This window comes from Hemitrygon akajei, unplaced genomic scaffold (assembly GCF_048418815.1).
Source record: "Hemitrygon akajei unplaced genomic scaffold, sHemAka1.3 Scf000121, whole genome shotgun sequence".
NCBI lineage: Eukaryota > Metazoa > Chordata > Chondrichthyes > Myliobatiformes > Dasyatidae > Hemitrygon > Hemitrygon akajei.
In genome coordinates, this window is record NW_027332007.1 from 108,584 (window position 1) to 121,230 (window position 12,647).

The window sequence follows — 12,647 nt, forward strand, 5'->3', positions numbered from 1 at the left end:
CTTTATCCTTCTACACCTCACTATCTGCCCTAATACTCTGGCTCCCCTCCCCCTGCAAATCTAGTTCAAACCTCCGGAACAGCCCTAGCCAACCTTCCTGCAAGGATATTAGTCCCCTTCCAGTTCAGTTGCAACCTGTCTCGTCTGAACAGGTCCCACCTTCCCTGGAACGAGGCCCAATTGTCCAGAAACATGAAGCCGTCCCTCCTACACCAGCTCCTTAGCCACATATTTAGCTTCATTATCTCCTTATTTCTAGCCTCACTAGCACGTGGCACTGGTAGAAATCCTGAGATTACAACCCTGGAGGTCCTGTTCTTCAACTTTGCACCTTACTCCCTAAACTCTCCTTGCAGGACCTCCTCCTTCTTCCCATCCATGTTATTGCTTAGTCCATTTTTGATCTTTACAGTGAGAGAGAGAGAGAGAGAGAGAGAGAGAGAGAGAGAGAGAGAGAGAGAGAGAGAGAGAGAGAGAGAGAGAGAGAGAGAGAGAGAGAGAGAGAGAGAGAGAGAGAGAGAGAGAGAGAGAGAGAGAGCTCATGCAGAGAAAACAGAAAACACAACGATGGCCACCCTGAACGAGAGGCCGTGAGAAATCTGGATCTCACTGCCTTGTCTGAACGGGTGAAAGATGGATCTACTCAGACAGATGGAGCAGTGTCCCGAAGGTGCGATTACTCGGTTTAACCTTCTTTGTCTGCAAGGACACAACAGGTGGAAGGGTCGCTTCCCGCGCCCTGGAATGATGTAAAACAATTGTAGACACCGACTATCGATCCAGGTGAAGTTTGGACCCGATGCGGGACTGGGTGACGAAGGTAAAGTTTGCGGGATAAACCTCAATGGATGAGTGCAGCCTCGGTATCACCACCCCATCACGCTCCCAGGACCAGGGCAAGAGGGGCTGAGCGGCGGCTCATCTCATTCGGTATGTAGTGAAGGTCCCACAACACAGACCGACCCCGGCAGGTTCTGTCCAGCAAGCGCAGAGAGGCCGCCAGATCGGGGAAGTTAACTGGGTGCATTACCTTACATCAGACGTCCACACTCGGGACCAGCCTCAGTACTCACCGATGAGAACTTGTTTTCACGCCGGGATAGTGAACTCTCCCCCGGATTCCCGATTCTGGCGGTGATGGTCGTCCCCTAATCCGGATCCTACAGACGATCCGCCGCCGCCGCCGACCCGCTTCAAAACAGAACTGAAGGGAAGTCAGGACTGTAATTTATGTCATCAGAGCTGGGGGCGGAGCCTCGAAAACAAGGCAGATCTGCGGTAAAATGGGAGCAGGAAAAGGACTCACGTGACTTACACATTCATGTACGTCCATGAAATTGTGCAAAATTTTGCAATTTCCGCCGTCAGCTGAGATTCTAACAACAAAACTTTCTTAAGAATATGCGAATATATCACAGGTCTTGTAGCTATGTTTAGATCGTGACGAGATTTGAAGGATTATTCTAAAGTGGACTGTTCCTTTAAACTAGAGAGAGAGGGAGCGAACAGCTTGTGTACTAATTCAGCAGCAGGGAGACAGAAAGTCTGTGAGTTGCCTTGGAAACTGAGAGGCAGAGCTATATGACGGACAGCTCGTGTTCAGCACTTGGAGATATATATAAGGTCAGTTGACGTTTTAATCAGACACACACCAGAGACACACAAGACACACCACAGCAGACACACACCAGAGACACACAAGACACACCACAGGAGACACACGACTCCTGAGGCAAGGAGGACACTGGTGAGCTTTGTGTGCCCACGACAAGGGTGGGGTTTTTTCTCACAGTGAGGACAGAGGGGTGACCGGTGCGGAGATATCGGTGTGTTTAACCCTGGTCTGGGGTTGATAACTCCACCACAGAAGACGGCATCCCCTTTTCTGTGGTCACAAGTTGGTGACTTTTAAATAACTTTCGGGAACAGGAGGACGACGTGGAGGATCGGCATCGGCATTGGAAGACAAACCAACACTCTAACTCTCTCTCTCCAACTCTACTCAAACCAAATTCCAGAACTGAACTGATTACTTACCATCCCACCGTGAGACTGTATCACCCAATCACCTGAGCTGGGGAAGCTTATTTACTCACCTATATATGTGCATAAACTCTGCTAAACTGTTTACTTTATCTCGTTTTATATTACTTTACTCACGTAGTTACTAATAAAATAGAGTTTATAACGGCAGACACAGACTCCGTGTGTGCCCATTTCTGCTGGCTCTTTAACCCGTTACGAGGTACTTAACAGGCGTCCAAACCCAAAGGCAGTATTCCAAGTTCGGGCTCACCGACCTCTTCAATACCTGCTGCCTCCCGTCTGAGGTGTCTGACTTTGTCTGACTCGGTGGAAAAGGAATGCCGTCTTTTTCAGCCGGATGGACTTGGTTCAGCGAATAAAGGGTTAACCTAGGTGCCAGTGGAAATTGAGGATTCTCAGTTATTTGTGTTACACGGTGTTCTAAAAGTTGGTGATGAGTTGAAAGTTGGTGATGTGAATCTTATTGGAAATATGGAGAAAGGTGCTGTTTCTGGATTTTTGAATAAAGAACTTGGGAGGTTTGGACTGGTTTCGCGACCTTTGTCCCTGCTTGCAGGGCAATGGCCTGTAAATTATGTGAATCTCTGTTGAATTTTGTTTTCGCAATAGGAAGTAAACACATTCAAGGTTGTGGAGTTGTTTTTCACGATTGTAATGCGGAGAGAAAGGATTGTTTTGGTTTTGAGAGACCACCTGACTGGGTTGCTATAGAGACGAGTAAAGCTGAAAGTCGAAAGAACAGAATGGATGGGTTGTTTGGGAATTTTCATAATGTAAACGTGGTCTTCGCAAGCTTAGTAATGGTACTGGGTTTGGTAAATATTAGGTTGGCACCTATCCAGGGTGAAGTTTATTCAGCAGTACAGCTAACAAGCAAGCTTGTGTCTGACGACACACGCACAGATACTGATGTGAACCTCACATGCGCAGTGACCCGAAGCATGTCTAAAAATCAGCTGCTGCTTTAAAGGAGATAGCTCTCACAGAAGTGTAGGTTCAGAGAGAGAGGAGTCAGTAGAATATTATCTTAAGGATGGGGTGTCACTGAGGAAGTGGAGATCCCCTACTGTGCCTGCAAGTGAGGATTGTGACATTGAACATCAAGTTGTGGTCCCGAAAGTTTACAGGGCTGAGATTTTAAACATGGCTCATAGTATGTCTTTAGGTGGACACTTTGGAGTGAGGAAGACAGTAAACAGCATTAGGAAGGAATTCTACTGGCCTAATTTAAGGAAGCATGTTGTGAACTTTTGCAGGACTTGCCATACCTGTCAGGGTGCAGGAAAACCTAATCAGGTGATCCCAGCGTCACCACTTAGACCAATAACTGCTTTTGGTGAACCTTTTTCTGGGATCATAGTGGATTGTGTTGACCCATTGCCAAGGACTGCAGCTGGTTATGAGGATTTGTTAACCATCATGTGTGCGATGTCTAGGTTCCATGAAGCGGTGCCTCTCGGGAACATCAAGGCCAAGACTGTGGTAAAATCACTTATCAAATTTTTTCACACTGATATGTCTACCTAAAGAAATCCAATCTGAAGTAACGTTACTTCAAAAACATTCCGGGGGTTGGTTAAAGAATTGAGAGATAAGCACATTGTGTCACCATCGACCCTACTCAGACAGCAATGGTCAGATCAGAATGTGTGTAGGTGCGTGCTGAGTTATGTTTAGGAATTCAGAGACAGACTTAACAAGGCTTGTGACTTTGTGAAGCAGAATTTACAACACGCCCAGATAAACATGAAACAGGACTATGACAGAAGACCGAGGGAGCAGAGATATCGTTCTGGAGAAAGGGTCCTGATCATGTTCCCTCTCCTTACCAACCCCCTGCTAGCGAGATTTAGTGAACCATGTGAAATAATTAAGAAAATTGATTCTTTAAATTATGTTATTAGAACTCCTGACCAATGGAAGGCTACGCAGATCGTCCACGTAAATATCATCAAGGGTTATCATGACCCAGACCCTGCACCAGTGAGTACCGTTATAACAACGGAGGAGATTGTGGTGTCTGGTACTGGGATACCAGAGCTCCGCGTAGTTTCCACAAGACTCAGAACTTCTGATGTTTTGAAAAATCTTGATGGAAAGACTCAGCATTTGCAGTCAAAGCAACGTAAACAACTGAAGAGTTTAATTACCAAGTATAAAGATTTATTCCCTGACATTCCAAGGCCCTGTACGGCTGTGGTGCATGACGTAATTGTAGATGAAGTTAATCCGATTAAGCAGCACCCTTACAGAATGAACCAAGACAAAAATAAAATGGTTAAACAAGGAATTGAATATATGTTAACAGCCGGCATAATTATGCCATCCACTTCAGACTGGGCGTTACCGTGCGTGATTGTCCCTACGTCGGATGGGAGTATGAGATTCTGTACTGATTACAGGAAAGTTAATGCAGTAACTAAGGCAGATGCTTATCCCATTCCAAGAGCGGATGACTGTATTGACAGAGTGGGGAAGGCTAAATACCTTACGAAGATTGACCAGTTGAAATGTTACTGGTGTGTTCCATTAACTGAAAGGGCGAAAGAAATATCTGTATTTGTGACACCATCTGGATTGTATGAGTACAATGTTTTACCGTGTGGGATGAAAATTGCTCCAGGGATGATGCAAAGGATGATGAATTCAGTGATTCAGGATTTAAAGAATACAGTGATTTATATTGATGACTTGGCTGTATGGAATAACACCTGGGAGGAGCATATCTCAGCAGTAGAGAAACTGTTTGAAAGGCTGTCAAAGGGAAATCGCACTGTAAACCTCGCTGAAAGTGAATTTGGCCGCGCCACTGTCACGTATCTTGGATATGTAATAGGCCAGGGCCAGCTGACACCTATGCAGGCCAAGGTTCAGACTATTCCTGAGGTTCCCGTTCCGACAGGCAGGAAAGCGTTATGAAGGATTTTAGGAATGGTTGGGTATTACCGTAAGTTTTGTAAGAACTTCGCAGACATTGCTCTCCCTCTAACGAAACTCCTAGGGAAGAGTGAAAGATTTGTGTGGAATGACCTCTGCCAAGAGGCATTTGACCTCCTGAAAACCATTCTGTGTTGTCACCCTGTACTGAAAGCACCTGATTTCACTAAACCATTTCCAATGGCGGTAGACGCTCTTGGTGAAGCTGCTGGGGCGGTATTGTTGCAAAAGTGCAGGTCGGTGGGACTAGGTGAGAGTCAGTGTTCGGCACGGTCTAGAAGGGCCGCGATGGCCTGTTTCCGTGCTGTAGTTGTTATATGGTTAAAGCATGATGATGAAATTGAACATCCCGTAGTTCATTTCTCAAAGAAATTTAATGTGCATCAGGAAAATTACTCCACTGTTGAAAAAGAGTTGCTAGCGCTCATGTTAGCATTGCAATGCTTCGATGTCTACATATGTCCTGCGCGGAAACCACATGTGGTTTACACGGACCATAATTCATTCGTGTTTCTGTGTAAAATGAAGGATAAGAATAGAAGGTTGCTTAACTGGAGTCTGATCTTGTAAGAGTATGACATGTAAGTAAAACACGTGAAAGGCACTGACAGTGATACAGCAGATTGTTTGACTAGATGCGAAGTTAAAGTTTGTAATGCTTTGCTGTTACCTAATAATTACACATGTATTGCTTTAAGCTGCATAATCGATAGTTAAGACGCAAATTTTGCTGTTTCATCAAAATTCTTCCTGACAGAAGAGAGGTGTGACGAGACCTGAAGGATTATTCTAAAGTGGACTTTTCCTTTAAACGAGAGAGAGAGAGAGAGAGAGAGAGAGAGAGAGAGAGAGAGAGAGAGAGAGAGAGAGAGAGAACAGTTTGTGCGCTATTTCAGCAGCAGGGAGAAAGTCTATGAGTTGCCTTGGACAACGAAAGGCGGAGTTATGTGATGGAGAGCTGGTGTTCAGCACTTGGAGATATATGCCAGGTCAGTCGACTTTTTACTCAGACACACGGGACACACAGGAGACACACGACGCCAGAGGAAAGAAGGACACTGGTGAGCTTTGAGGGCCCACGACGAGGGTGGGGCTTTTGCTCACAGTGTGGACAGAGGAGTGACCGGTGGAACGCTATCGGTGTGTTAAACCCTGGCCGGGGTTGATAGCGTTACGGTGGAAATGGTCGCCTTTCTGTGGCCACAAGATGTTGACTTTAAATAAGTTTCGAAATAAAGGAGGACGGCGTGGAGAACTGGCATTGGCATTGAAGGACAAACCAACACTAATCCCAGAGACCTGTGCCAGTACCAAAATAATGCCACCATCTCGCTATCTCCCCAGCCTCGTGTCACCCCAAACTAACCCCAATGCCCCGTTCAGTCCCAGCTTATTCTCCACAGTCCTGAGTCAGTCCTCAAACCAACCCGCTGCCCTGCTCTCTCCCCACACCCGCGTGTCAGTCCCCAATCGCATCCCCTTACCGCGATCTCTCCCCCGAACCTATGTCAGTCCCCGAATTAATCACACTGCCCAGCTCTGTCCCCGCACCCGCCTGTCAGTCCCCAAACAAATCCCGTTACCACGATCTCTCCCTACGAACCTATGTCAGTCCCCGAACTGACGACACTGTCCTGCTATCTCTCCACAGGACCGAAATTTCCAAATTAATGAATTAGCTAAATGGAATTACGATGGTTTAGGCTGGAATCTCAGAGCTAAAACTGGGAATGGATGTACCCTGGAAAATGCACAACAGAAATGAGGAGGTACTTTAGGCAGCACATACATACGGTTCTGGGTAGGTGAATCCACTATGTTTGACAGAGATGTTCATCTAGTTAAGAGAAAGAATTAAACTAACCAGGTTTAGAAAGCTAGGATCGGACACGGCTGTAGAGTTGCAAGGCAGCCAGGGACGAACTGAAGAATGGAATGAGGAGAACTTGAAACCTCTACAGAAGGCCTACAGCGGGATTAATGAAAATCCCGCGACATTCTAGATGTGTGCGAAGAAGTGGATGAGTAGAGTGAGAGTAGGACCGGTCTGGGATAATGATGAAAGATACGACTGGAGTTGGTGGAGGTGGGACAGGTCCTTAATGAGGACTTCACTTCAATTTTCACCAGTGAGAGATCCTGGCGTTTGTGAGGAACCGTCAAACGGGCTTACGTGCGACAACTGGACGAGGTTAGAAAAGAGGATGCACAGGAACGATTGAAAAACATTCGGATAGATAAGTCCTCTTGTGAAGTTGCGAGAAACCCCAGGTTACTGTGGGAAGCGGAGGAAGAGATTGCTGCGCCCTTGGCGATTACCTTTGCGTTATCACTGCCGCACATGCACTATCAGGGGATTGGAGATGGAAATATTATCTCTTTGCTCGGGAAAGGGAGTAAAGATACCATTGTATATCATAGCCCAGTGCATCCTACTTCAGTGACGGGCAAATTATTGGAGAACATTCCAAGAAACCTAATTTGCAAGGTTTGGGAGAACTTGATTTCGGAGAATCAGAATGGCTTTGGGAGAGGCAGGTCATAGCTCACTGCCTGGTTCAATTCGGTGAGGATGTAACAAAACACATTGGTAAAGGTAGAAAACTTTATCTGGTATAAATAGATCTTAATAAGGCATTTGAAACGGTTAAACATGGTAGGACCGTTCATAGCGTCAGAAGGCTTGTTATCCAGGGAGAGTTGGCTGGTGGATTCAGGACTGACGCCCACAGAAGGCAGACTGTAGTTGTAGATCAAGCGTTTTCTCCCTGGATGTCGGTAACCAGTGGTGTCCTGCACGGATCAGTTTCAGACCCCCGGCTTTTGGGTTTTTATGAATGATTTTAGAAGGTTGTCACCGATTTCAACAGGACAGTGACAGGACGCAGAGCAGCCCTGAGAAATTACAGATGGAGCTCAATCCGAATGTTACGAGGTGTTTCTCTTTGGGAGAATACATTTGAAGGCAGAGGTACTACTTGCTCGAATCCACCGACGGCCGCACATTAGTGCGAGTTCCACAATGGAAACAGAGTGGTGAGACTCTCTCCAATAAGCCGAGGGTGGCTCACCGGTACGAGAACCACAATCGGCACGGAGCGGTGCACTGCAGGAGCAGAAGGAAGTGTGATTGACAGGCGAGCTTGAACACATCCGCTGTTCTGTACATACTCATAGTGACGATTGTTTTATGAAAACAGTTGAGTGAACTCGGCCTTTTATCCTAGGAGCGACGGAGGATGAGATGTGAGCTGATTCAGGTGTATAAGGTAATGAGAGGCATTGATCGTGTGGATAACCATATATAACCATATAACAATCACAGCACGGAAACAGGCCATTCCGGCGCTCCTAGCCCGTGCCGAACTCTTAATCTCACCTAGTCCCACCTACCCGCACTCAGCCCATAACCCTCCACTCCTTTCCTGTCCATATACCTATCCAATTTTACCTTAAATGACACAACTGAACTGGCCTCTACTACTTCTACAGGAAGCTCATTCCACACAGCTATCACTCTCTGAGTAAAGAAATACCCCCTCGTGTTTCCCTGAAACTTTTGCCCCCTAACTCTCAAATCATGTCCTCTCGTTTGAATCTCCCCTACTCTCAATGGAAACAGCCTATTCACGTCAACTCTATCTATCCCTCTCAACATTTTAAATACCTCGATCAAATCCCCCCTCAACCTTCTACGCTCCAATGAATAGAGACCTAACTTGTTCAACCTTTCTCTGTAACTTAAGTGCTGAAACCCAGGTAACATCCTAGTAAATCGTCTCTGCACTCTCTCTAATTTAATGATATTTTTCCTATAATTCGGTGACCAGAACTGTACACAATATTCCAAATTTGGCCTTACCAATGCCTTGTACAATTTTAACATTACATCCCAACTTCTGTACTCAATGCTCTGATTTATAAAGGCCAGCGTTCCAAAAGCCTTCTTCACCACCCTATCTACATGAGACTCCACCTTCAGGGAACTATGCACAGTTATTCCTAGATCTCTCTGTTCCACTGCATTCCTCAATGCCCTACCATTTACCCTGTATGTTCTATTTGGATTATTCCTGCCAAAATGTAGAACCTCACACTTCTCAGCATTAAACTCCATCTGCTAACGTTCAGCCCATTCTTATAACCGGCATAAATCTCCCTGCAAGCTTTGAAAACCCACCTCATTATCCACAACACCTCCTACCTTAGTATCATCAACATACTTACTAATCCAATTTACCACCCCATCATCCAGATCATTTATGTATATTACAAACAACATTGGGTCCAAAACAGATCCCTGAGGCACCCCGCTAGTCACCGGCCTCCATCCCGATAAACAATTATCCATCACTACTCTCTGGCATCTCCCATCTAGCCACTGTTGAATCCATTTTATTACTCCAGCATTAATACCTAACGACTGAACCTTCTTAACTAACCTTCCATGTGGAACTTTGTCAAAGGCCTTGCTGAAGTCCATATAGACTACATCCACTGCCTTACCCTCGTCAACATTCCTCGTAACTACTTCAAAAAATTCAATAAGTTTTGTCAAACATGACCTTCCACGCACAAATCCATGCTGGCTACTCCTAATCAGATCCTGTCTATCCAGATAATTATAAATACTATCTCTAAGAATACTTTCCATTAATTTACCCACCACTGATGTCAAACTGACAGGTCTATAATTGCCAGGCTTACTTCTAGAACCCTTTTTAAACAATGGAACCACATGAGCAATACGCCAATCCTCCGGCACAATCCCCGTTTCTAATGACATCTGAAAGATCTCCGTCAGAGCTCCTGCTATCTCTACACAAACTTCCCTCAAGGTCCTGGGGAATATCCGGTCAGGACCTGGAGATTTATCCACTTTTAAATTTCTTAAAAGCGCCAGTACTTCCACCTCTTTAATTGTCATAGGTTCCATAACTTCCTTACTTGTTACCCACACCTTACACCATTCAATATCCTTCTCCTTAATGAATACCGAAGAGAAGAAATCGTTCAAAATCTCTCCCATCTCCCTCGGCTCCACACATAGCTGACCACCCTGATTCTCTAAGGGACCAATTTTATCCCTCACTATCCTCTTGCTTTTAATATAACTGTAGAAGCCTTTCGGATTTACTTCCACCTTATTTGCCAAACCAAACTCGTAACTTCTTTTAGCTTTTCTAATCTCTTTCTTAAGTTTCCTTTTACATTCTTTATATTCCTCGAGCAATTCCTTTACTCCATGCTGCCTATATCTATTGTAGACATCCCTCTTTTTTCGAACCAAGTTTCAAGGCTTTTTCCCAGGGCTGAAATGGCTGACGCAAGAGGACACAGGTTTAAGGTGCTTGGGTGTATGTACAGAGATGTCAGGGGTATGTGTTTTTACGCAGAGAGTGGCGAGTGCGTGGAATGGGCTGCCAACAACGGTGGTGGAGGCGGATACGATAGGGTCTTTTAAGATACTTTTGCATAGGTACATCGAGCTTTGAAAAATGGAGAGCTATGGGTAAACCTAGTAATTTCTAAGGTAGGGACATGTTCGGCACAACGTTGTGGGCCGAAGAGCCTATATTGTGTTGTAGGTTTTCTATGTTTGTATGAAAGACAATATACCGGAAAGCAGATCAGGAGAAAAACAGACAACTTCGTGGCAATTAATATCCTGAAAACCTGCGGAATGTTCACAGATTTTACCTGTTACTTTTGTTCAAACATAGAATGGATGACAAAATACTGGTAGAATTGTAGCTGGTTTGAGCATATCTTTAAAGTTAAATAGAATGCATCGCACGTCACGGGTATGTGGTGGTCAGGTCATTCACTGGCAGAGGTCAGGTTCCTGCCAAACCGCCCATGTGTGCGCTGGAAAACATTGTTCTTCAAACTGTCCTCAGCCCTCGCTAATTTCCCAGGACACGTTCCCTTTTTGATCACAGGCCTCTGGAATATCGCTGTCGATCTTTTGAATTATTTGGAGGAATAGAAGTGCAGTGTTATTGTAATACATGTCAGCTGGCATTGTCAATTCCATCACTCACACCGCCCGGAATGACGGAATGAACGAAAGAAAAGAATGAACGGATGTTCCCCTTTAATAAAGAAGTGTTCTCCAGTTCACCCGCCAGAACAAACTCCTTCCCTCAATTTCAGAAGCGAATGTGCACGGTCAAATATTACAAAATAAATCGACTTCAATATGCATGCCGACTTTAAAAGTAACACAGATACAAAAAACGTCCTATTTAAATAGCTGAAGCCATGTATCATGGAAATTAACATGGAAAATTCACATCATATTTTGTTTTAAAGTAAATAGATTGCAATATCCCTTGAGGAGTAAAATTAATGACACAGGGACATTGAGTAAAAATAGTTTAACGTTATTATTTTTGCAGTTGGTTTACACTAATGTCCCTGACGTGATCGCCACGCTAATTGCCTCAGTGGAATTGCTCTCTCCTCAATAAAAGTCTGCTAAACCGATCACCAGTCCATCTGAGCAGCTGAAACGCTCCGTACAACTGAACGCTGCTTCTGACGGAATATGGGATATGCGGCGATTTACTACATCGCGGCCATTTTCTATCCCACACTTGTAGCGGTTGGTGTCCCCGGTAAGATGCCGGAGCTGGTTACTTTATGTATGGTGCCGTCGTTACTCTGCTGCGGTATCCGCACTGTTACTGAGCACAGTTTCTACCGTCGTCTGAAACGTGTTTCCGGAATGGAGGATTCAGGCATCTAATGGTTTTATTTCCATTTTCCGTACTTCGATCGAAGTGTTTTCTTCTTCTGTCAATTATGTTGGTGCCGACATTGCCACAGTTTCATAATTTAACCATCCTAGGCTTTCTTAAGTGATGCTGGTCTCTGCTTTTCTAGGTCCGAGTCTCTATCAGTGCAGACTCTTCGACCATATAACAACGTGGGAGTTTATTTAAATGAAGGTCCAGTATATTTCCAACATGTAAGACTGTTCTTCCGTGAGTCAGTAAAGGAGCACTCGTGCTTTATATCTCCATGATGCCACGTTGTCACCGCTACAAACAATCCCTTCAGCTATTTCGCCTCTAATAATGGAAATGGTGTTGTTTACAGGAGCGATCGACTGCTCACCGGTACGTGAGTCGTGGAACTCGGATGCCTCGCTCGAAACTGTGGGAATGTCGCCAATCCACTGACACTCACATCCGTCACTGTCCTCCAGCCGGAGTGCAGCGACCGAGACCGCACACACTGGATTCCCGCTTTCCACTTCCAAACAGACCATAACCTGCATAGCATCGGTAGAATGGGGGCATTCAGGGAGCTGATCAAATTTCTATTTTGTTTCCAAATTTCTTGCAGTTAATTTAACGGCGATTGTGATCCTTTCTCGAGGAAAATGCGGACTCTCCAAATGCATCACCCGTTACCTGGTTGGAATGGCAGCAGCGGATCTAATGGTGGTTATCGTTGTTGCTTTAGTGGAACAAACCAACAATATCCACATGTATTCCAGAACCCTGCTCATCACTCCTGTATGCGCACTGACACTTGTATTTCGGGTTGTAACGAGGGACTGTTCTGTCTGGTTCACGGTCAGTTTTACCTTCGATCGCTTCATCGCAATATGTTGCCGAAAGCTGCGGGAGAGATACTGCACGACAGAACAGCAA

At 45.2% G+C, this 12,647-nt stretch overlaps 1 protein-coding gene across 1 annotated transcript in view; it reads right to left on the minus strand.

Annotated features, from left to right (window-relative positions):
• The window catches only part of LOC140723623 (NACHT, LRR and PYD domains-containing protein 3-like), a 39,140-nt gene extending 37,952 nt beyond the window's left edge, over positions 1 to 1,188 (minus strand). Inside the window, exon 1 of the mRNA XM_073038197.1 lies at positions 1,074 to 1,188. The gene's annotated coding sequence lies outside the window, so the exon portion shown is untranslated. The remainder of the gene's footprint in view (positions 1 to 1,073) is intronic.
• Positions 1,189 to 12,647: the final 11,459 nt, after the last annotated feature.